The following is a 26,633-nucleotide window of genomic DNA, read 5'->3' as shown; positions in this document are numbered from 1 at the left end:
CTAGATTCTAGAGCAGAAGATACAGATCTAGGTCCACCCTTCAATTTGTCTGTGGGCTTGTCTTGTTTGCATAGTTTTGGACTTTGACTTAACTAGTACATATGGCCATTTTCCTCAAAGTAAGTTCAGATGCTTAAATACTTGTGAAAGAAAGGCACAGATGCGTAAGCCAGGGAAATAACACAGGTCCTGTTTGTACCTAGTAAAGCATAAAATAAGTTTTTACCCTTTTGCTTGTTTGATGTACCTTACAAACAACCACATATTAAACAGTCTGCAAGTTGCTTTTTTTTTATCCAACAAACATCTGAAAAATTAAACAATTGAAAGCCTTAATGAAAATGCATAAATAACAATACATATGCCTTCCTAAATAAGGATGAAGAGAGAAATAAACTAAAACTAAAGTATTTCAATATACTCTACCAAAAAGGGAGAGTGTTCATCAACAAATAGGATGCCCAGCTGTGAGGGGCCATATGAAAGGTGAGCTTTTATAGTGGTCTCCCCTACGGCGTAGAAAGGCTTAATTTTGAATTGTTTCAGAACAAAAACTAACTTTCCTCATGGAGTTGTTGTCTAGGAAACCAATTCCCATGTTTCATTGTGTGAAGTAGATTTTCTTAGTGGATTTCACCTCTGTGGTGAGATATGAAGCTTATCTGGCGGGTGTGTGATGTTACCACACAAGTACAAAGCCTCACAACAAATTTCAGTGCAGGCTGAGAGCTTGAACCACTGCTTCTGTGAAGCCCAGTGCCAGGTGCACTCAGTACATGTTCTTCAGGCTCTCGCAGCACCCATGTGCGTTCGCTGTGAGTCTGAACTGAACTACAGCACTGCCTTTTCTCAGCCTTTCCTGTCTCCTACCCTGCATTTCTTTCTACTTCCCTGCTGGTTTTTTAGAATGACCAGACTGCGATGACTTTGGAAATTGTTTATGATGCAATGCCCTTGCACCAGACTTTTTCTGAGTAATAAAATAAACCCAAATCTTTTTTTTAAAATTACTTTTAGTTTGCTAAGTCCTACAGGCACCCCAATTACTGTCATTTTAGTTCTGTTATAGTACACTACAAAACTCCCAAAAGCTCATGTGGAAGACAGGGTAGAGTATTCTTTCAATCTGTTTGTACACAAACACACTACTTCATTGTTGTTGTTTGTGTGTGGATCCTTTTTTTTTTCCAGGCAATAAAGGAAAAGGTGATGGGGAGAAATTACTTTTTAACCAGGTGATACACACTTTTGTTAGAGGAGAAAGTGCACATGGCTGAGAAGCTGTCTAGTGGTCCCCTGTTTTAAACTTCATGCCGCTTCGTGCCATGCTTTTCTTTTTTATGGACATATATACAATCTGATCACTCATTTGGTAGCCTGCTTCACACCTCTCTCTGCAAATTAAACTCTCTGAGGTTATTTTCCCAGTGACTGACAATGAGACAATGTGTGTATGTCAAAGGCTCTGTAGTGGCAGAGAAAAATAATCGACCTATTATAAAAATACTTGGAGATCGTTTCAGGCTAAGATATACTGTTGGTCTCCCAGCAATGCTGCCCAGCAGAAGGCTGTAGCCAACAGGTAGACCTTGATCTATTTTTTGAAACAGGACTAGAAGCAGGTTCAAAGATATGAAGGTGGAAGAAGACAGTTAAAACCAGAGAATAAGTAAAAACATTGCAGGAAGAGTTAGTCAAGAACTGGTATGTGAATTTGTTGCCTGGCGTATAGGACAGACATGTAGAGCTTTTTACTTCTGCTGAGAGTCAGGTGAAAAATTCTCTTCTGTACTGATCAGAAAACCTTCCTATTTACTGAAGACAGGGAATGAATGGCGAGACATATAGATCTGTAAAATTAGGTTTAACTAAAGCATTTAAACACAAGTCTTGATGTCCACCTGAAAGCAGAAGGGAGGTACAGAACAAAGAATCATGAGACTTCTGAAACTTGCCAGGAAAGCAATCAACAGGAACAGAAAAACTGAATCTGAGTGGATCCAAATAGCGTGCTCGCTTTGCTGCTGGGAAGAACATGATTAAGCTGGGGGCATCCAGGGCATCTTGGGCAATCTCAGCTCTTATTGTGCCGTCTCCAGTATTAGATCAAAACTGGGGTATAACTTACAAATGAGTATATAACAAGCCTAACCCCAGCTTGTGCATTGATGTATGTGTACAGAGCTTCCCTTATTTTGCTTATATTGCTTATGAGCACTGATAAAAAGAAACTAATTGAGTGAAGTGTCTATCTCATGTCACATTACCTGGTGTCAGCTGCCTGAAATTCTGAACATACTTTTGCAATAACTTACCATGGAAAAAATTGCATCCTTATCTAAATGAGAACTGCTCAGTTGAATTTAAGCCAAGTAATACCTATTACAAAAATATTTGTTTAAGAAAATAATGTGGTTACATTTTTCAGTTAAAAATCCCAAGATAGACTTTAAAAAAATTGTAGCAAAAAATGTCCAATGATTTTTCAGTACTTATTGGGGGAAGCTAAAAATGGGGAGTTGGTTTTGTAGCCCTTTAGTTCTGCTAACTGTATTGAACTTGTAGGAGGGAGGAAGGCTATTATTCCTGCACGCAGAGAGCAGTGCTAGTGGCAGTATTAGTGTGGCAAAGTTTCTAAAATCTCAGGCTTAGGTGGCTATAGCAATGAATAAATACCAAACTGTATGCGTGTGGCTCTTCCTGTCTGATGGAATAGAGCTATATGGAGCAACATGTGCACGACAGGTACTGTACTGCAATGATGTTGAAAAGAGTGATATGTTTGACAGAAGTAAATTAATGTTTACAGCAGGCATATAAAAAGTTGAAGTATCAGAGAAGTGCCTGACAGCACTGACAGTTTAAGAGCCAGGTTCCTGCTCAAGTCAAGTTTTCTTGCTAGTCTCCTGTTGTGTTTGTACCTTTTCACCTTCAGGCTGCTCTAAGATACAGTCGGGAGCCTCAGCCTGCAACCAGCACGATTATTATCAACAGCAATGTCTGTTTGCCATCTATGAAGAGTGTGACCAAAACTAGTTGTCATGGTTTAGCCCCAGCCAGCAACTAAGCACCACGCAGCCGCTCGCTCACTCCCCCTACCCCCATGGGATGGGGGAGAGAATTGGAGGAGTAAGAGTGAAAAAAAACCCACTCCTGGGTTGAGATAAGAACAGTTTAATAATTGAAATAAAGTAAAATAACAATGATGATAATAATAACAATATAATAATGATAATAATAATAATAACAATATACAAAGCAAGTGATGCACAATGCAATTGCTCACCACCCGCCAACCGATACCCTGACAGCTCCTGAGCAGCGATCGCTGCTCCCCGGACAACCCTGCCCCGAGTTTATATACTGAGCATGACGTCACATGGTATGGAATAGCCCTTTGGTCAGTTTGGATCAACTATTCTGGCTGTGCCCCCTCCCAGTTTCTTGTGCACTTGGCAGAGCATGGGAAGCTCAAAAGTCCTTGGACTAGCATAAGCGGTACTCAGCAACAACTAAAAACATCAGCGTGTTATCAACATTCTTCTCCTACTAAATCCAAAACACAGCACTATGCCTGCTACTAGGAAGAAAATTAACTCTATCCCAGCCAAAACCAGGACACTAGTGAATGCTGGTAATCTGCTCCTAAGCCACCGAGTGCAAGGGGGATCACTGCTCTCAGGATGAAGTGTTGCCTATAACCAGTTATGCTGCTGTCTTTGTGAACTGGATAGCTCTTGCTTCTCAACTATTAACTAAAATAATGATGTCTGGTGGTAAAAGGACTGTCTTGGAGTAGTCTTTCATCACAATCCAGTTCACTACTTTTCTTCCCTGTTATGGTTTAACCCCAGCTGGCAGCTAAGCCCCACACAGCCACTCACTCACTCCCCCCTGCTAGAATGGGGGAGAGAATTGGAAGAGTAGAAGTGAGAAAACTCGTGGGTTGAGATAAAGACAGTTTAACAGGCAAAGCAAAAGCCGCACGCACAAGCAAAGCAAAATAAGGAATTCATTCACTACTTCCCATCGGCAGGCAGGTGTTCAAGCCATGCCCAGGAAAGCAGGGCTCCACCACTCATAACGGTTACTTGGGAAAACAAACACCATCATTCCCCATGTGCTGAGCATGACATCATATGGCATGGAATATCCCTCTGGTCAGTTGGGGTCAGCTGTCCCAGCTGTGTCCCCTCCCAACTTCTTGTGCACCCCCAGCCCACTTGCTGGTGGGGTGGTGTGAGAGGCAGAAAAGGCCTGGACTCTGCAAGCACTGCTCAGCAATAATGAAAACATCTCTGAATTATCAACGCTGTTTTCAGCACAAATCCAAAACACAGCCTCACACTAGCTACTATGAAGAAAATTAACTCTATCCCAGCCCCAACCAGCACACTCCCCACAATTATTTTCAAAACTGCTGGCAACAACAGCTTGGTTATGAAGCTGCTTCCCAGTTAACACCTTTAATGAGAAATTTTTTTTTGGGTTTTGATCTTTTCCCCAGCATGATGGCTATCCTCTGCAGAGTTACAGCACCAGCCATGTGCTCATGTGTGCTGAGAACAGCACGCTGCAAGTGCTGATGCTGTGGGACCTGTCTCTCGAACCTGACAGAATCGATCACAGCAATTCACCTCTGAAGTGATCAATACTTCTGCAGCATTTCAAACTTCCTGTAGTGAATCCCATACAGTTCCATGCTTTTAACTTGCTTTTATTTCCTGCCAGTTCACTCCGGACACACTGTAAAACCTCATGAGGGCTCAAGTTTTATATCCTTTTACAAACATGGCTGAGTTCCCATGCACCTGCCTAGGGTCTGGTCTGTGGACATACTGCTTCAGTCACCACCAGAAAGCTGATTCACATGGGCCTTAAAAAATTAAACTCTCCTTTTGGGGTAGCTTCCCTTCAAGGCTGCACATGAATAGCTTTCCCTTCCCCACTTCTCTGGCAGACGTGTCTCTTTCTGTGACACAGGGGTTGCAATAGCAATTTCCATCTCACCAGCCTGGGCTTTCCTGCCCAGCCTGGGGACACCCGGCTTGAGAGTGGTGTGAACAGGAACAATTCCTCGATGGCAGGTTTCACATGAAACCAGAAAGTGCCACAAACACCCAGAGCCAAAGATAAATGAGAGACTTCTATGTCTCTCAGCATAAAAAATAACTTCAGTAAAGCTACACTTACTGGTAACTGCAGACACCCTAGCTCCTAATCTGGTGTCATACATGGCTTTATATATTTTGATTGTGAAAAGTAATTTAAAATACATTGAACGATTCTGTTTTCCTCTCCTCCTGGGATTGCTTTGGTGTCCAATACTTTCTTACTGGAGTGGGACTATTTGTCACAGCATTTCAAACAGTTAGCTTGAAACTATATATTCCTCTGGAGTCCCCAAAACATTGAAGTGAAACACTTTAAAATTCAAAGAGGGTTTGCTCAAATACATAGACACAAAAATGCTTTCACAGAAAGAGTTGCAACCCTTTTTAAAAATTCCCTCATTTTCACACCCTGTTGCATTACAAGACTAATTCTCCTTGCAGCTAGCAGATCTAAATTGCACATTTTGAAGTCACAAAGCTTCCCTCTATTCTCCTAGGAGCTGCAAACACAGTTCCTCTGCAAAACTATCCAGATTGTTGAACTGCTATAATCTTTCAGAAAATAGTGACATTTTGCTTTGGAAACTCGCTCTGATTGACTAGTATTGTATGTTGCCAATTTTACACAAATTGCTAGATATTCCTGCAAATCTAAAAGCCTCCAAATCAAATGTCTTTATTGCGCATGTGCCCTCACAATCCTTCTATCCAGCCATATGGAATGAGTTTGGGATTTACAGTGGCTAATTTGTTAATTATTGTATTGTGCAGACATACAGAAGGGTAACAATTCAAGACTTAAAGACAAACCCCATGAAAACAAAAGGGAAGCTTCTTGCTTTTTCTGGCCTCTCCCTCCTTTGTGCCAACACCATCTAAAACAGTTTTCCCCATTAAGATTAAAACAAGCAGCTTGATTCTTAATGATAGCAATTATTTTTAAGTGCTCTGGTGAGTATAATTACACTGTCAAGAGTTCACTTATGTTCCTCCGGTAGCCATGTGGCTCTGTTTCAGATTTCCAATTTCTCTCTCCTACAGGATCTGCACCCCTTAAACGGTTGTAACATTGCTACCAGTCTAATACGCTTGTGCTCGTGCCATGATGAGTTGCACGCCACCTGCCCACAACCGTAACTTAGCTCTGAGCAGATAAATATGACAGTCCATCCCCCAGAGGCTCCTGCTCTCTGCTTCCTAAACAGGTGGCTGCACAGCAGGATCCGAGCCTGGGAATGTCACCAGAAAATGAAAGTGGGAGAGGGAGAAAGGAGAAACTGTGTTGAGAATGTACAAGAAAAAAAACCCAAACCTTAAAAGCCTAGGTGTGAGATGCATCCTGATAATGATGAAAGAAAGTAAGTTACTGGAGCAAGAGAAGTCAGCGTTAAGGGAAATGCCTCACAGAGAAAGGAAAGAAAATGTACTGTGAGCTGAAGGCTGCTGTGCTGCTGGAGGGGAGCATCCAAAACTGGAAAGCACCACGCGACAAAGGAAAAGCAGTATTTGAGAGGAGATACTGAACCAGAGGAGAAAAATATATAAAAAAGTAGGATTACAAGAAAAAGGAAATGCAAGGAAAAAAGGATTGTGGGCAGCAATTCATTAGCTAGCATTCATGGGATCTGTGTGATTTCCAGAGGGCTAAAACTCGGCTCAAGGTGTGCTTCAAAACAGATTCAGGTCTTCTCGAGGCAGGGGGAATGAGTCCAGCTGGTGAGCTAGATAAAACAAAGAGCAGGAGCAACACTGAGACAATATTGTTGTCCTACTGCTGATTTTCTTTCTGTGTGGCTTGAGCTGTTCTTTAGCTAGGCAGTGCCATTTTACCCAGTCAGCACACTCCTGGACCAAAATTAGGCATGTATATCAGGTTTGCTGTTTTAATGCCATGAGGGGAAGAACTGTAAGATTTTTATGATGAGCAGAGCATGTTTTCGTACATTCCTGATTCTTTTAAGCCAGATCAATTTGTCCTTGTGCTATTCTGTAGAAACCTATTACAAATCACTACTACTTGGTTCCTTTCCCACTGATGTATGATATTATAGCTTGTGGTACGTGAAGCAGGAGAGGGAGAGGCAAAGTAAATGTTGGGGGAGGTGGAGTAGAAAAAGATGGTCTTCCTTACAGGTAAAACTTGAAAAAAGATGAAACACCATGGTGGTCCACGAAGGTTGTTCTGAAAAAGTGTCTCAATTCAAATGGGAAAACTCGGTGAGAGGATCAGCCCACCTGCTCTGCTTTGTCCCCTCCAGTCTGTCACTTCCAGGGAAAGAACGTCCCTCTGCTGAGGACATGTGGGGCAGACCTGTTCTTCATCAGGAAGCGAGAGCACTTATTCGTGGTGGTTTGAAAGGGAGACATGGCATCCCCTTGGGAGTTCAGAGTTGTCCGATGGCCTCTTCCCACCTGTTCTGTAAAACAGAAGTCTGTCTGAGAAACCCTGAAACCAGCAGAGGAAACATGAAGACCCAGTGAGAACGTGTCCTGCTCCCTGATCCAAGGGGACAGGAGGCTCCCTGCACAGCAGGTTTGGGAGTGTGTGGCCTGGGAAAGAGCCGATGGCTGACATGCCTGGGGAAAGCTTGGATGCAGCTTCTGTTTGTGTGGCTCCCTGGACCCACAATCACTTGGCTATGGGTGTGTTGACTTTAATTGTTAAGGATATGGAAGGAACAGACAGGGGACAGAAATGAACATAAAGGATGTGTTTTGGACCATTTTTCATTTTGCTTTTTACTCCTTTTTTTGGTTATTGCTGTTGTAATGCAACTTGCAATTTGTGGGCTAATCTTTCCCTGTGTGCCATTCTCTCTTCATGCTCTGACTTTATTTTGTAACGTGTGTCTTTGGCGATGCTATGATTGTCAACTACATAATGAATTTTTTCTGCTGTTCTTTCCAAAAGCTCAAGCAAGCATCAGATGGTCTGTCGGCACTGTTCAGCTGACTTCAAAACAGGTGAAGCAAAGCTAGCTTGAGGAGCTGGTATGGCAGGGAGGTGGAGGGAAGTGGAACTTTCCTGCAATATTGTATCACAAAATTAATAGTGATAGATATGATTCTGTTTCTCATTTTTCGACCAATGCTGTGAGTCAGAATAGATATTAGGAAAGCTTTCCATTTTGCAGTCTCCTGTGACATGACACTTTGTTGACAGAAAGATGATTTATTTGCTTTTCAGCATCTCTGCACAGTTCATGCTTGTCACATGGTGAAGCCTTCCTGATTCACTGGGCCTCTGTAGAAAATGCATCTCCTTTTCTTGGTTTTTCATAAGATCAATATATGGGTCCCTTCCAACTTGAGATATTCTATGATTCTGTGACTCTATTCCTTCCCCCAACTCAGTTGCAAGTGATACAGGATAAGCATGGGATTAAAGATTAAAACAAACAAGTGAAAACCTGTGTTTATTGATTGCCTGGTTGTGGTGACAAAAGTCTACTCAGACTCACTGTAAAGTGCAGAGGTTGCAGCAAGGTGCATCCTGCGAGGATTTGGCTCGTCACAGGCAGCACAAGAGTGGAATGGGTATCGACTGATTTTATCAGATTAAGCAAGAGACAGAGGCAGAAGCAAAAATCCGTGTGAAATTAAGGTGAGAGTACAAATGCTTTTCCTTGAAAACAGTCTATTTCAAGCTTACGAACCAGTCCCTCCCTGTGATCTGACTTGTTTCAGGAAATCGCTTTCACATTTAGGGTGAGAATTCTCAGGGCTCAAAAAATGCACTGTACTTACATAAAAAACATGAATTTGTTTTTTTTGGTTGGGATTTTATTTGCCTGAAAAATCAGGGATAGAAATGTGTGTGGGGCGGATTGGTGGGAAATGTCAGTTTTGAGTAAATATTAAGATTTTCATGTAAACCCTGGCTTTGTGATCTGGACCTTCAAGATAAGAGTCCTGTGAGACTCTTGGAAACGTATCGCTATGTTTGCTTGTACTGGATGTCAGGTTTGTGCACCATAGTTGGTAAGTTGTGGTTTACATAAACCATGTCTTGACTAGGCTTGCCCATCCTTTTTTTCTTCTGACACAGCATTCATGAATGTCCTGTTGCTGTTTAACTTGAGTGCAACAATTATCTCTTTTGAAATTCAGGGATATGGCCATGATAAAATGTCAGAAGAATCAGTAAGCGTGCATGTGCAAATAATCATGTGATGCTTTTGTTACTGGATCTTAAGTATTCAAAGCCCAGTATTCCTCCCCAACTAACACTTTGCATTTAAATGTAACTCAGTTAGTGACAGATGCTGAAATAAATATACAAATAGGGGGGTGAAGGTATTAGTTTATAGACAGTCATTTATCTTCTGATAGCATGAGCAAAGCTTAAGTCAGATACAGTTAAATGAACTGAAGCTTTAACAGTGCCTTTTGAACTGCTTGAATTAACAAAATCAATCCTCATAAATTAAACTATCATTGATCTATGATACAATTAAGTTCTATAATCAAAATACACTATCGGTGCATGCAGCGTAACCATACTTGTTCCAACGCTGAATTTTAACCACTGCTGGCTAACTGCTCCTACCATGTTGTGTAAGGCTCCCATCTGGCATGGGAGACGCTAACATTATGATACAGTATTTCTTTTCCATTTTTCAATTTAGGCTGACATCTGCTGGTCTCCGCAAATGGCAGGCAACCCTGCTGAATGCAAACCAATTTGAGGCGGCGGCTCTTTCGTTTTTTCCCTTTGTCATTTTTCCAGAGCTGGGAATGGCAACCAAGCCACTTAATTACAAAGGAAATTCACGCAGAATAATAACTCTCTGGAAGAAGAAAGGCAGGAACAATACCGTGTAAAAGAAAATGAGTTTGACATGATAAATTACATGCGTGCACGCCCAGTGTGCTGTGTAAGTACTCAAAGGAGCCAATAGCAGCTAGTATATATTGGCCAATCAGACCTACATAAAAAAGCTGTTATTTAAGGGCACCACACTGTGGGTCATAATGAGGAGGCTGTGGATGGGAGGTCTCTCTTTTACACTCTCAATAAGGCTAAAGAGAGGGGGAGTGGCACCACGTTGGGCAATCAGCACTAGACATTTGAGCAGGCACATGGCAATGGTCACAAAGTGCTTGGCATTGGAGTGGGTGAGAGGTTCCTCCAGGAGCTACCAGCACTCCAGGTGGAGAAGTGCTACACCGCTCTGGCCAGAAGCAGCAACAGAAATGAGAGGCTGCTCTCCACCACCATGATTAAATAGAACAAGAGACACCTCCATGTTCCCAGCTTGCTGTAGGTCTCTCACCTCTGACTGTGATTTTAGAAAAACAAGTCAATTGGCATCTTACATTAACTGCAGCACTCCTTGTCCAGTCAGCTATCTTCAAGGCCATGTAAGTGTATCTCCAGTGGTCCAGCCTCCACCTGTGTGGACTTGGAGTTGCATTGTTTCCTGGTTGTTATTTTGGATAGGAATTCATTCACAACCAGCCGTACACCTACTGCTTTCCTACTGTTATTTGGAAATGATGAGTAAAACCAGTCATCTCTGAATGAACTGTCTATCTGTGGAGGTACTGACACTTGAGTTACAATGCAGATACTGGATAGGCACCATTTACTGATATTCCCAGAGGCAGTCTGTTGTACACTTTTAAGTCCAAACCGTTTACAATATTTTTGCTCTTGCCACCTTTCATTTCCATTTGTTCCAGCTCATTGTTTTAGACTGCTGGTGTCCCTGCTTATGTCAGCAGCTGTATCTCCCATTCCAGTTGCATCCCATTGTCTTTCCCAAGGTATTTCTTAAGCAGATGGAAGAGAGAAGGGAAGCTTTAATTATGCAATGGCAGCTACTCCTGCAATGCCAGGGTGTTTCAAGCGTAGGTTACTGACACTAACTCTTGTCCATGCCACCTACAGCCTGCCTGACCTTCACTACGAGATACACGACAGTCAGACTATTACCTGTTCTTCTCATGGTGGCTAGCCCTGCTTTGCAGCAGGGTGACTACACTGTGTCGGCTGTCTGAGCTAACGCCCTGAGACATTTCAACACGTAAGTCACTGCACAGGGCAGATGCGCTTTAAATCCTGCACTGTGGATCCCCTGAGCTGGTTTTGGCTTTGTAGGGTGTAAAAAATACTTGGTGCTAGTTGCGATAACTCATGGCACTGACATTTCTCCTTTGGAAACTGGGTTGAAGTCTCCACTTCCTTACTTACAGCTGTAGCTTTGAAGAGCCAAGAGAGCCTGCCAGCGATGCAGGAGAGCCCTTCCAAAGGTGCCCACTCCATCTCAGTGAGCTGCGATGGCTGGAAAGGTGCTGAGGTGCAGCCACATAGCACACATGACAAGAGAGAAAGGGCGGATAAGATCTAGGTTCTTTTATCTTCCTCCTCTGTTTTTCTAACATCACATTACATCTCACAAGCACTGAGAATCCTCCAGCTGATCCTACCCAGAAAAGTGGAAAGCCTCCCTGGTTTTGCGAGGAATGAGCAAAGAAACGTGTGCGGTTATACATGCTGCTAGTATTTCAGCCAGGAATCTGAAGTCAAGCTGGTTTCTGGCACAGTTTAGTGATGGTTACTAATTACACTTAACAATTAACCATTGTTGTCTGTTAAGTGCTGACAGACATGGAAGGAGACAGTGCCACCCCCAAGCATGATAACAATCAAATAAATCCACAGTCATTGCCAATAATCTTGATCCCAGGTGCTAAGGTGCAGCTGGGGTACAGACTTGGGCTTGATGAAGATCCTGCAGATAGTGCTAGGTTAGCACTGATGTGATGCAGGAGCTGGGAGAGTCTCTCACATTTCTCTTGCTAAGATAATTCTGCAGCGTTTACAAGAATAAAATGCAATTTCAAAAATTGTCAACCCTCTGGATCCTGGCTCTAAGAATGTATTCAGGGAGATAGACAAGCTAGCTAACAAGGTGAGTTTTTTCTCTTAGTATTTCAAACCATTTACATGAACTAGAAAGCCCTGTAGGGCTGAAGCTGGCATAAAAGTTTGTCTTGATTTTTCCAAGATATATTATGTGGGGGCTTTGGGGTGGTTTTTTTGTTGTTGTTGTTGGGGTTTTTTTTTTTGGTTTTGGGGTTTTTTTTTTGCATTTAGGTTACAGTTTAGAGCTTTAAATCCCCTTTATAAAAATGATGTAAAAAATAGTAGTGAACTATAAAGCAGGTGCCATGGCAATATAGGTGTAAGCATCAAGAAAATCCTTAAACTACCCTAAGCCTTTAAATGACTTCTTACATAGCAGTTTGGATGGCTTATGTAAGTAACTGTAGTGACATTTGGTGCTTCTCCAGGTTAAAGCCCTCTGAATGCTCCTAACATCTCTGAATAACAGTTCAGATTGCTCTGTGTAGTTGCTTCCAAATGAAAATGAATATGTTTACCACTGAATTGCTGTCCTGCTGCTGGTGTTCATTTCTCTCATCCTCAGATTCTGCAGATGGCCTGTTTCTATCAGACGTTTAATAGTGACATTAATATACCGACAGATACACCCAAGTATGATGCAATTTACTAGAGCTGGTGGGGAAATGTTCTCAGACCTACAGTTGCAAAACGTAGCTGTTTTATAACTTTCATCATTGCTGTTCTTGAGAATTTCATCTCTCTGAGAGCATTGATAGACAATTTTCCCTTCCATTCATTCCTCTGCTTATCATAATAGATACTTTCAGCACAGATCAGTGAACTGTAAGTCTGAATAGACAACTCAGCATTTCATACACTAGAAGAGAAACATCAGAGAATTCAAATTTGTAACAAAGCTAAAATAAATTATAGCACAGATATCTCACTAAGGTGGATTTCAAGTTCCAGATCTTCAATGTCGGAGCAAAAAAAAACTCCTCAGGGCAAGGGTTTATATCTGCCTACTGCTATGCTTTGGGTAGTAGACTTTAAATAGAGTGATACACTGGATGGACCTCTGAAATTCTCATTTAAATGGATTCCTGTAAATGCAGAGTGATGTTTAGTGAGTTGGACATCCTGGGTTCAGTTAATGGTGAAGCGTAGAATCACTGTGTATGTACACAACAGAACTTCTGTGTATGTGCAAGGTATTAACAGTGTGCCCAAAAATTTGTTAAGAGTTTAGCCAAAAACCAAACCAGCTATTCCCCAGCTGTGTTGCATTTTAGATCATTAATGGAAAACTTCATTGTGGATTTGACTTTGTTACAGTTTCAAGCCACTGAGCATGATACACTTAAGATAGGACTACAGTGCGTGGCCTTTTACTATTAGCTTGCTGCTTTTCAGTACTAACAACTCTTGCCATTTTATTGTATGATAGCTACAGCTTTTCTTGTGAAAGTTCAGGTAGGTAATTTCACATTTCTGAAAACTGCATAGTACTCCCTAAGCATTTAGGATATGCTCTGGTAACATCTGATTTTGTGTCATGATAGGAATTCAGCTTGCATAAATGCTGCCCCCCTTATACAATCTCTTTAATAGTGGCATCACTGCTAATGAACAAGGCCTGTAGATATTAATTTTCCTGGACTTGGAGTCTAATCAGGTCTAGAGGATTCCAATTGATCAGGATCTCATTTGAACTGCCAATGCAGCTTTATACTCTGGGCTCCTACAGAAATGAGCACAGACAGGAGCCAGAACTGCAGCAGTTCAGCTGTGTAGGGCTTTTTTCAGATATTCAACTGACACCAAGAATCATCTTTATGTCCTTCTGGTATTCCCTTATGAAGCAACCAATTTGTTTCTGTTGGAGCTCATTAGGTAAAAAACTTACTGGTCCGAACTGATAATAATCTCTGAAGGCTTTGCAAAGAGCTGAGATGAGTATAGAGTTGGTAACCCCTGAACTTGAAAAAAGAGAGACAGATGGAAATTGCTGGCCCAACCATCTAGATGAGCTTTCAGTAAAGTCAAGTCATAGAAAACTCCCAACTGTTTGGAGAGAGGAAGGGAAAGGCCATATTTCTCAGCAGAGTCACAAATAGGAGAGGATCCAAAGTGGAAATGTGACTTCTTGTCTGTGAATCTTCTTCTTACAGAAAACATAACCCTCTGGATCAGCTTCTAGCCATTTTAAAACTTCTGGTCTAATTTCCCACAGCCTTCTGCTTTGTCCCACTTATGCCAGTAGAAGTTGTGAACTGTTTTAGAAGAGCTCAGATGGTAACGCTTCATTTCCAGTTTGCCTCTGGTGACCAAGTTTAAGATGCTGGTGGAGTTTAATGCACAGGCAATAGGGTGCAAACCATCAAATGGTGACCTGATAGAGCAATCCCGGGCCAGCTGTAACAGAGAGCAAGATAAGGACCTCTTTGCACAACAGACCTCAGGGTAGCACAGGCCGAGTGAAGCTGGGCAATCTGTCAGCTGCTCTTGTGGCATCCAGCTGCGAGACAAGAGTGGGATGTAAATTGGTGTGGCTGCTCAAAGTCGTGCTGGGATAGCTGACCACAGCCTGAGTAGCTCTGAGGATTTGGGGGCTGCAGGGTGGGTGCAAATCCTCTGTAAGCCTCAGCAGTGAAGAGCTCAGGCCAAAAAGCTTCAGTGCTGCTGTAGAGTCTCTGCTTCTGTCCCTGTTCAGCTCCCTCAAGAATGCTTAAGCAGCAAAGCTTAAACCTAATCAAGTTATGTGAGCCAGTACACTTCACTGCATTTCTTGTTGCCCTACCACAATGATACACTTGTAAAACATTTTGCTTAAAACCAAGGCAAGGATTTGTAATTCTTCTAGCATAGTCTCCCCTCTTCACCCCCTGAACTTGCTGCTCCACGACTCAGGTTGACTAGGGACTGCTTGGCCTGGACATTTGTGAGGAATATTATGACCTGCACAGCTTTCACTTGACCTCAGGCTTCAGGAGGAATGTCAGGATCAGACTCTGAATTTCTGAATTAAAGGCTTAACTTTGAACAACGCACCATCAAAGTGGTCAGAAGGTCTGTGGGGCGCACAAAGCGGGCCATTGTGCACTTAGACCCCTGTGTTAGCTTTCCGTCTGTTGCCAGCAACCAAGGCTGAAAGAAAGTGCTTGTGTTGCAGGTAACGACATGAAAAATAATCTGGGATGAGGAGTAAAGAAGCAAAATTCCCTGTTAAAAGCTCAGTTTTGCAGAAGCTGGCCTTTTTACTTCATTCCTACAGCTTCACAATAATGAGAGAAACAGTGAGCTTTCTCTCTCATGGTAACTGAGCTCACCCAGTTGCAGTTCCTTCACTGTTGCAGTGTCTGCAATCCTTGCTGTCTTTTATAAGTGGCACCTGTCACAATTATAAAACCTTAAGAGAGGTAGGGCTTCAATTCTATAGATACCAACGACACTCTCGGGGGCACATGTCTCTTGATCCTGGCCCTCACCAGCCCGTGCTTCCCATCTCTTCGTGTGCACGGGAGGAACAGCTCGCGTCCCAAGGCGATGCGGCTCTCAGGCATCTTTCTTCATGATTCACATAGAAACATTTAATTTATAGAACTGACATATTAACTCCAGTGGCCTAAAAGAATAAATGAGTAATACTGTAGGGTCATTCACTCAACAACAGGAATGTTTTCTCAAAGATCTCTTTTTAATTGAAGCCATTTGTCATTTTGAATGTAGAATATATTCATTAGAAAGGAACACCTCAGTGGGGACTGGAAAGCTCAGGAGATTAGTAACAGGGTACAAAGCCTTTTTGCCTCCAGGTTGCCAGTTTCAAATCTGGCCATGTCATTATTGATCAGAAGAAGTCATTACAGGCTGACAGATGTTTGGCTGCTTATATAGAAGTGACCTTGTCAGATTAGTCAAATTCTTTGTTAAGAGATACGTCCCTACTCGAACTCACAAAAAAAATCCTCATTAGCACCTTGTTGGTAGTCCTTGCAGCATCAGTAAGGACAGAGCTAGCTTGTTTATGCAAAATCAGAACAGAGGGATTTTCGAGCCATGTGAAGGTTGATTGAAATATTTTCAAAGCATCTTATGATCACCTTTGAAATTTCCAAGTTGATTCTACGCTGCATAATTTAAAATGAATCCTTCTTACAATATTTGTCACACTGATCAATGAGATGTATTTTTTTTAAAACTCTGAGAGCAGATTTTTTTTTTTAGAATCATCAATATATGTATTAACAGTAAAACATGTTATTAGCAAAAAAATGCATCTGAAATAACTAAAAAAAAAGTTGTACTGCATACATTTTATTCGGTAACATTCATAGAATGGAGACTTCAACCCAGTTTCCAAAGGAGAAATGTCAGTGCCATGAGTTATCGCAACTAGCACCAAGTATTTTTTACACCCTACAAAGCCAAAACCAGCTCAGGGGATCCACAGTGCAGGATTTAAAGTGCATCTGCCCTGTGCAGTGACTTACGTGTTGAAATGTCTCAGGGCGTTAGCTCAGACAGCCGACACAGTGTAGTCACCCTGCTGCAAAGCAGGGCTAGCCACCATGAGAAGAACAGGTAATAGTCTGACTGTCGTGTATCTCGTAGTGAAGGTCAGGCAGGCTGTAGGTGGCATGGACAAGAGTTAGTGTCAGTAACCTACGCTTGAAACACCCTGGCATTGCAGGAGTAGCTGCCATTGCATAATTAAAGCTTCCCTTCTCTCTTCCATCTGCTTAAGATTCAGAGTAAGGCCCAAAATATTCTTAGTCCTGTGCTGTGTGTATTTTGCAGATTTTGCTGACTGATACTTAGGGGAGAGAGGAGTCTTACAGAATCACCATGGGCACTTTAGCTCAGCCTGCAGTAACTCATATTTGTAGTTTGAATTAAAACCCTTGCTCTGTGGACCATGATGGCCACCAATGGTGAAAGCAGAAATCGCCCTTCACAAGGCTCTGTTACCTCTTCAGCATCACCCTTGCCTTTTAAAATCACCCAGGGCAATCGCTTGGGAGAGCATAAATGGGAATTTTCAAATGCAGGCTCTTAGAGGGATTCCTTTCCCGTGTTCATTTGAAGATCCCACGAGGAAGATAATTCAGCTTGGAACAGGGCTTCCTCCACTGTCCCCCAGCTGGGGCTCAAGGGGACTTTAACCAAGTGAAGAGGAGAGCTGGGGCTCTGGTGGAGATGAGAACCTCTGCACAAATAATCTGTGTGGGAGATACACCCCATTACTTCTCTGAAGCGGAGGAAAGAACATGCCAGAAATCCAGTGGGAGCTCAATTTGCCATAGGGAAGAAAAGGTTGTTTTTTGTGAGCTTTGCAGCCTGTGCTGCAAATTGAGTTTGAGACAGAAAATTGCTTTGGGGTGTTCATACTTTTTACATCACCAGCAATAAATATCAAAGCTGGGTTGATAACTTTGTTGGAAAGGAAAAGTGCAGGTGACATTGGTTCTGTATTGCAAACAGCAGGTAAAGCGTCTCTTGGTCAGCGAGGCGGGTAGGTGAGAATTTATGCTGTTGTGGTTTTGATTCCAGGCCAAATTCTGCTTTTAGGGGACTGAATCAGGTTTTTCCCTGAGTTAAACTTGCCTCTATACAGGGGCTTTGCACAGGGTCTTCTTTAACCCATTGTAACCTCTCCACAAGGGTCTTATAGGGTGCTGAATGCATTAAATAATACCTTTGGGCTGGGCTGGACTGGACTGGGCTGGATTGCTCTGAGAAACACCAAATTTTTGGCACACCTTGTCATATCCTTTAAGCAATTACAGCATGTGACTTCAGCTCTTTTTGTGTCAAGAACATTTGTTGTAAAATGCCGCAAGGATATGGGAAGGTGTGCCAAGGCTTCTGTGCACCTTCAGCCATTCTCAAGGTGATGAGAATATAAGGGTGCTTACATCACCGACTTAAAAATGGCAATTTAGCCTTTTCAGAACAGCACGTACTGTTCCAGCCTTGGGCAAAAAGATAAGATAACATGCTGTATTTTAGAGTTAAGGATTTTGAATCAGATTGTTTAAAAAAAAAAAAAAAAAAATCAAATATACAATGTCACGCCACTTCAGCCACCAAACTTGGCTGATTTGATTTTTCTTATCAGTGAGGAACTTCAACCTGCCTGATATACTATTTCTTTAAAGTCTAAGTAATATTGGGTGTGCAAGAAGTAGTGTTTCAGTATGCATATTTTAAAATCTGGCTTGTCTTCAGGCAACATCTTCAGTAATGCACACCGAGTACTTAGGACCCCACAAATGTGAGCTTCTGCTTGTGTCCAAGTAGCATGGAGGGCACCAGCCCAGAGCAGGCCTATGAGTTTGATAGGTGTCTAAAAGGGAAAATAAAAAGACAGAAGTTTCAGTGTATTTTAATGGAAAAAATGCAGAATCACAGGCAGCTCTAAATTAGTTATCATGGTGATGAATACTCCATTATGGACCTGCATATGTGTCTTGGGCTTTTATGGGCTTGTAATTGCGTTAGGAGATATAGCTTTGACCTAGACATAACTGTATAGGTTATTTACTATGATTCTTTAGCTTGAGATAAATAAAACCCAATGAAAACTCTATCAAACAGTGTAGGCCAAACATATATCTGACAACATGTAGAATAGAGAGTCCTGGATAACAAAAGGAACAAAGATGGCAGTAGAAAGCCATTTCAGGGTGGATCTGTGAATGGAAGTATTGATAGTTTCATTAAGGTAATTTTACTTGTATTTCTGTGATGGTGTAGCTAAACTGAAGTTTGTTCTGCCAGTCTGTGCTGCCAGCCTTCCTGAAGGCAGCGTGTCCTGATGGGCTTAGGGAACTTCTTAGCCTGTTTGAAGGCAGTCAGCCAAATTAATTTAAAGCACCACTAAAGGCGTTTCAGAATAACCTGGCTAACTTTTCCAAGTGGACTCAAAGCCTTCACACAGCCTAGGAAAGCTGCTTAGCCGGGATGTTGCAATGAAGTAATCGGGCAGCAACTCTCTGAACTGCTCCCAAATAATCATGAGTGTTCATAAAGCAGATGAAAGATTCCAAATAGAGAGCAGAGCTGTATAAGAAGGCTAAAGTAGCAAGACACATGCTTTGTTTAAGACTTTCCCTCTATTTGCATTAATTTTGTTTCTTCATTGCATAAAAATTGAAACAATACCTTTGAAACAAAACCTTGAAACAAAAAGCTAAGAATTTTCCAAGGTCAAAATTAAGGACTCTAAAAGTCTTGTGAAAATATACTGCAGTTACAGAAGATGTTTGGAAAAAGAGGGTGTAAGGATAAAAACTTAAAAAGAAAGCATAAGGAGTTAACAAGTACAGCTTTTTTAGTACTGTGCAGAGGTTTCAGCTAGACCCAGTGGTCAGGCAAAGGTAGCCATGCAGTAAATGAAAACAAACAGTGGATATGAAGGACTACAATTTTGGGAAAAAATAAGAAACCTGTAGCACAGCTTAGAAGGCACAGCTATTATAGCAAAGATAATTTTTGAAGCAACTACAGGTAGATGCTACACTCCAGGAGATACAGACACACAGAAGGGAAAACTAAGCTTTGCTGACCAAATAGCTTTTCACCAGAAAAAAACCTGAAACTCATTGTCAGAGTTTACACAGTGGTTGTCTTGACTTGCATTTCTCATTTGCTTCCCACCAGGTTTCCTGCTGAGATCAGTAAATACACTACATATCCAAAGTGTAAATGCAAATTTTATATTCTTGGTGATTTCCTTGCATTGCTGCAATGCCTCCAAAGGATGAGTGAGGGAAAGACGTAAAGTCTGCGTAGCTGGAGCTACAACTTCTTGAGACATTGAAATTGCTGTCAGTGTGACCAAGCTGGACTTTGCAGGGCAAGCAAAGGGAGAGGCAAAAGAAAGTAGTATCATGCCATTTGCTGGTTTGGCCAGTGCTGTTTTAGCCTGTTTATCCTCCAGCCCCTCCCAAGAGCCTGCAGTGTCCCAGGGAAGCTGCCCCCTTGGCAGGTGCTATCCCTACTCCTTCGCTCTTCCCAGGGGAAAGCCAACAAGAAAGCTTGGGCTGGATGTCTCCAGGACCTACACAGCAAAGTGCTCTTTGCACGCACAAACGCTTTCTTGAACTGCAGCTGCAAACAGCTAATCGCTCTTTAATCTTACTAACCTATTTGTCTCAGCCGTATGTTGGGGTTAAAATTCCTGCTGATAAGATTAAGTGCTGTCTTGGACCAGAGCCTACATAAATAATAATGCTATTTCCACAGTTGCACTCATTAGAATAAAATGTAAAAAAGGATGTTGGTCTTCCTGCTGTGGGACGTCAGCCAGCTGCTAATTGTTTGTGATCAGAAAGACGTTCCCTTTTTGCCATCCTTTAGGGGTCTGTGTGTTGGTATAATTACATTTTACTCTTGCACTGAACTCGACTGTATTTATCTACAATGTTTGAGCTAGATTTTTACCTTTTGAAAACTGGATATCTGCACGTGAACTCAAGGCTGTATTAACCACAGTTTTTGTCTTTAGCTTTTTTATAAGGTTGTATTTTTAATCTGAGTGGCACCTGCTGTAAAATCCTTCTGAATGGCAAAGATGGTCACACCTCTGATTTAATCCCCTTATTATAAAGCTGATGTGTTTTCCCCATTGTCACGCCATTTGTGACTCGTTGCTCCTTTCTGCTGACAAGCAATCCATTATGTTAATATGAGTCTGAGAAGTACAATGACATCATTCTAGTAATCTTTATTTTAAAAATTCATCAGCAAACGCCAGAGAAACAAAGTGGCTAAGTCTGTTATTTTACTGAATAAGAAGCAACATCTGTTAGAGACTGAACATTGAAATTGTGGCTTTAATCTTTGGAGGTGCTCTGTGCTCTGTCACCAGCTTAGGCACAAAAAACCTGACGCACGAGCTTAATTTTAGGCACGCCTGCGATTGTCCTGTAGTGACTAAATGCTTTGGTTGCTTTAGCTGTATGTTGGCAGACTGAGGAGACCCTTGGATGCAACCAGTGAACTCTGGAAAGTCTTCCAAAGCAAATCATGTTTCAAGATAAAACACTCACTCATGCAGCATTTTAAAACTAAATGTTGAAACAAACTTACCTGCTTTCTCTTGAAAAAAGAAGGAACCCAAAAGAGACCAAAGACTAGCTTTCCCAGTAACAAGTGTCTCGTGTAGAATAACATAGGCATGCCTGAAACCACTTTTGACATAAAGAGTACGATAACATGCGTGATACAGATACATTAACATTTCCAGCACTTTTTGTCTGTTTGAATGCATATTTTTAAAAAAACTGTTTCCTTGTAAATCTCTCTACTGGGGGATGGGAGAAGGGTGAAGTGGAGGAGTACTGATTTTTCTCATTTCATGAAAGGTATGCAGAGATTGCTTTGAAAATCCTAACTGAATGGCTATAATTGCAAGAGGAGTCTGATTGATTGGGGAGCAGTGCTTTGCCAAAGGAGCTATGTAGGGCACACCTGCATATATGTCGAATAAGACTTGTCTGTGATGCCATTCCCAGTTGTGTGTGTCATGAGTTATCTTCACTGTTCCTGAGTTGTGCACTGTTAAGATAGAAATGCAAATTTCCTGATGTCTTCTGGAGGGCCATGGAGGGAAAAAAAAATGAGGAAGGGAATCAAACAGAATATATTATTGGTGACAGCAACTATACTAAGTGAGAGATGCAAGCATGAACCGAAGATCTTGTTAATGAGAGCATGTGAAGGAAAGCAGGCCACCGTGCACGCTGAACCTGCAGCTGGGGGAGGGGGCGGGAGTGGAGAAAGACACTTGGGGAAAAGAACAACATAGAGCTTGTCTGGTAATATTTCTGCCACTGCAACCCTGGTCTTCGAAACAAGCAGCACCTACTTCAGCTGGCATGGCCAGAAGCCCTCTAATCCTCTTACTCCTCTTGGTACCTTCCTCCCCTAGAGCAGAGGTGCTCTCTCCCTTTCCCAAATCTCTGCAACCTTCCTGTTCTCCAACACTGATGTTAAAAAGATCAAAGCTTGGTGCCATTTTGACATTGTGAAATGAATTACTTATAACTGTAATGACTTTTCTTTCAGTTTCCAGTTCTTTGTTATTGTATCTTCTGATATTTTCAGAAAGAAATGTTTTCTTTATTCAGAAGAAGAGCTTCCAAGTAAAATAATTTTCTTACCAGAATATTTCTTTCCTAGGGATTTCAAAATTACCATGTTCCGTTGTAACTCCTATCTAAGCCAAGACAGATTTTGAATTACTTGAAGCCTTTGCCAAATAATGTTTCCATCCTTTTGCCAGGTCTAGTTCAGACTTGTAGCAAGACAGCAGCAGAACAGATCTTGTATTATACATTCATCCCTGCCACTCTTATGCAAGACTTGTAAACAAGAGTGTGTGTCCTCATCTTGGCCTGCAACTTCATTTCACTGCTGGTTTAGTTTATTTTTGTTATGTTATTATCACAGCCCTACCTTTTCTCTTTTCTTAGAGGCTCAAAAACCATACTGAAGCAGCACAATATCACAGTACCGCTGTTCTTCTGGTAGGTACTTTTGGAAATGCTTGGTACCGCTGTTCTGCAGTTATTATCTTCCTAAGGTAAAATTTCCAGACCTTTTAGTTTATGCAATATATAGATATATAAGCACACCCCCACCCCACCCCCTACCAATCATTCTTTGTATTTAACTAGTATTGGCATTCTTTCGTCTATGATTAAGGTGATCTTCTATGATCAATACAGTCTCTAGGTGAACGTTTTACACACACTGTCTTATTAAGGCCTCTCCACAGAGGCCTTGCCTTTGTATTCCCTACTCTGTTGCATTTAGGACTCCTTCAAAATATTCTGAAATCGTAAGATACCCAAGCAAGATTATCAAAATTATCTGCATAAGAATTATTATCATGAGTGAGATGGAAAACTAGATGTATAGTGTATACCACCTTTTTCTGTATTAGGAATATTGCTTAAACTTTTGGTTTCTCTACTTCCAAGTAGAAACAGAAAATTTGGTGTTTGAATATACTGAATGTGTTACAAAGCAGGAGGGCTCAAATATTTTAGAATCAGGCCAGCAAGTGATGCCTGGATGTAGGGACTTTCAAAAACACAGAGGGGAGTTCTAGTGGATACATCCATCACACCTTTGAAAGCCTTTACCTTGAAATTAACTATTAGAAACTTACTTCATCGTGCTTAATCTTCCATACTCAATCTTCATGGTGTGTTGAAACAAGCTGTGTGCCGTATCATGGGTAGGAAAACATCAAAATTTTATATTAACGTCTTTTACGAATGCATGCAATGTGTCCATCTCACCCATACTGCCATGCTATCTGAATGTCTCACCTGATGAGTCTGGAGTCCAGGAATGTGCTGAATGTTTAACAGCACAGTAGCATCAAACAAGGCCTGCAACAAAAATTACAAGTGTCTTCAGGGGGAATAGAAAAATAAGACTTCAAATAAAAAGTTGTATTGAATTTGGATATGTAATTACATATGAGTAATTTCAGAAATGTAGGTGAGTGGATTATAAATCATACTGAAAAGAGACTAATACATGCATTCTTTTTAAATTTTATTTTAAAAATGTCTAGTGACACTTTGCTTTCAGATCAGGTAAGAGTGATAGCATGTGTCGGTGAAAGCTCTTTTTTCCCCCTCTAGTAAGGAAAGTAATTTCTGAGATTCTATTTGACAGCACTTCTGACAAAAAAAGAAGACAGGTCAGTGGAAATGAATTGGTATTTCATACAGAGAAACAATACAATCATTTTATCAGGAGATTGTTTGAAAAATAAAAGTCATGTCAGGCAGGAGGGAATAGCTCCTTAGATGATCAGGTTTTTGAAGAGCAGTCATTCATTTGAAACACTACGGATTTAAATGAGCGCATTTCTCTTAGTCTGATAAGAAATGAGTTTGCACTTTGTAACGTTTTTAACACAAACAAACAGTGAAATCATTAGATGGTTTTAAACAAAGGCTCAAATAAAAAACCTCTGTGTAATTTTTATCCACTTGTCTGATCCCAGAAAGCTCATACTTCACATGGTTTGGTTTTTTCTTTTTCCTGAGCCCAGTAAACATGGACTAAAATATTCCTCCGAGTCTAGTGGAAGACTCAGTACGTGTCCTTAGTGGACCTAATTACTACTTGAAGTTCCTTTAAAGTAATTGAAAACTGAAGTGAAAGAAGAGGGGAAAGGATGAAATTAGACTTGCAGGACTGAGGCATTATTTTCCTGTATTATACACATAGTCCCTCCTCACTGAAGACATGTCAGGGGTCTGGCAACAGCGCAGTGACAGAGCCAGGGACGTCTAGGCATGAATCCAAGGCCTTCCAGATAAACTTGTGGAGCAAAAGGAAACCATATAGCACGACCAGTAGAGCTGACCTGCTGGAGGAAAGGGGGTTCTTCTCCAGCTTCCCTTCTGCCCAAGAAGATGGTGAGAGGCAGAGGGAAGGGACTTGCCGGGTGCCAGCCAGCAGTGCCAGCAGCCGCAGAGCACCCCTTGAAATGTCCACAGCTGTCTGCAGCTCTGCTTCCACAGGGAGCTCCTGACAGTCCTCCTACCTAGAACAGCTGTAATGCACCACAGGAAAATCCACATTTTCAGAAAAGCCAAAATCCACAGACAAAACACCTTCCAGTTCCAGCAGCCTTACCCCGCTGGGGACACGAGGTGCCTACGTGCACTTTCCCCTCCATAACCACACGACTGGATTAGAAGGACTGTAAGGGTGATGATTTGAATTGCCTCTTGCCAACAGCAGAATGTCTGACTGCCTTATTTTTAATACAATTTATGAAAGAAAAACTATTTATACAAATCATTTTCCAGACAGTACATAAAAATCTTTTAAATTTAAATGTTGAGATGCTAGCAAATATGATTGCTAACTGGAATATAAAAAGGTTAATAATTTTATAATCCTCTTTTAATGTGGAAATACATTAATTTGAATAGACATGTCTTCCTAGCTAAGGAATTGTACCCTTCCTAATTAGCAATCACAAATCTGTCTGTCAATTCCACATATAAAATAAGTATCAAGCTAGAAAGCAGTCTTGTAGTTCCCACTCTTCTCTATTTTGTGCATTTGCAATTTGAATGCAGGAATCCTTTTGTGTGAAAATCACTAAAACCAGCATCAGCGTATTTTCTTTTTAACACAGGTATAAACCTATGTCCACAGAAATGGCAGTTTCAGTGTTCACTTATAATATGTGTCAAGAACTCCACCTATTCTACATAGTATTACTAAAAGAGCCAATTACCAGCCACTTCTTTATTTTTTTTTTTCTCTTTACTACATTTTACCTTGATCAGAAGCTGATGGCTCCTGCTATGGACACAGAGGGGGAAAAAAAGGATAAATCCTCTGCAAAACAAGTAACCCTCATTTGAATTCTTCTCTCGTAACAATGCATTTATGGATCTAGTTCACTCCCTCCCTTTTGGGAAAGGTGTATTGCAGGATGCAGCAGTTCCCATGCACTGGCTACCAGCAAGTTCGGACTACAAAGCTTGGGAAGATGGAAATATTGAATTCAGGTGGGGTCAGTCTTGAAAACTGCAGAGCAATCAGGCCCAGGTTGAGCAAAGCACATGCTTAACTACGAGCAACTTCAGAGTCACATGGCAGATAAGAAAGCAACTTTTGTACTTTAAATTTTATCGCCCATTGAAGTGTTTTTTCGGGCAAAGTCCAGGACTGAGCGCCCCATGTGACCTGCTCCCCTGCTCAAGTCTGAATCGAAACCCACTGAAGGTAAGGAAACAGTGTCTCACTGTTAGTGGACACTGTTATCTCCATCAGCCTTTGAATCGGGCCCTCTCTGAGCAGCAATTTTTCTTAACTGTCCTGAACACTTTGTTGCTTGAGTTTGAACAATGATGGAGATGGAGATTTCAGCACACTTTTATTATTCCCATCTCTTAACTAAAATATTCTCCTAAAAATTCCACAATATTATTCCATTACTTCAGTCAGCTGCTTCTTCCCTATTATCTAGGTCTTCATTAGTGCATAATCCCTTATACCTCTTCACCTTTTTTCTCTTCTGGGTGACTGATATAAGATAACAGTTCATTAACCCTGCCATTATAAAATTCTTGTTAATTTGATTATCCCCTCATTTATCAGTGGACCTGCTTTTCCCTGGTTCTTCTTTTATGCCTGCTCCATTAAACAGGCTTTTATCATCACCCTTAGCTTTGTTAGCTAGCCATAACTCATTTCCTTTCTCCACCTTCTCCTGTTGAGTTTTGGTTATTTTCTGCCCTGTTCTCTTTTTCCCTCCTATTTCAGGTGTGTCTCTTCCCTTCAGTTCTCTGTGAATCAATGGTACATGCGTGTTTTTAGCCAGCCACCTGTGTTACGGTGGTTCTTTCCCTTTCTTTGGGCAGCTCTGAAAGTATGGAGAAGATATGAGGTGTGCCCTGGACACATTCATCTGCAGACCTCCCTCACTTTTCAGTCTATCTCCCCTTAGAGTGGTCCAGAGCACATCAGCCTCAGGAGTAAGCTGTTTCTACCACTGAAAAAATGTGAGCTAGATTCATTTTTACTGCTGAAAATGTGTTCACATTATAAATCAAGGACTGCAAAGACGAGGTTACAGAAGAGGCGCATTTATGCTGGAGAGGGGAAAGAAG

This window comes from Pelecanus crispus, chromosome 4 (assembly GCF_030463565.1).
Source record: "Pelecanus crispus isolate bPelCri1 chromosome 4, bPelCri1.pri, whole genome shotgun sequence".
NCBI lineage: Eukaryota > Metazoa > Chordata > Aves > Pelecaniformes > Pelecanidae > Pelecanus > Pelecanus crispus.
This window is presented reverse-complemented; position numbering follows the sequence as displayed.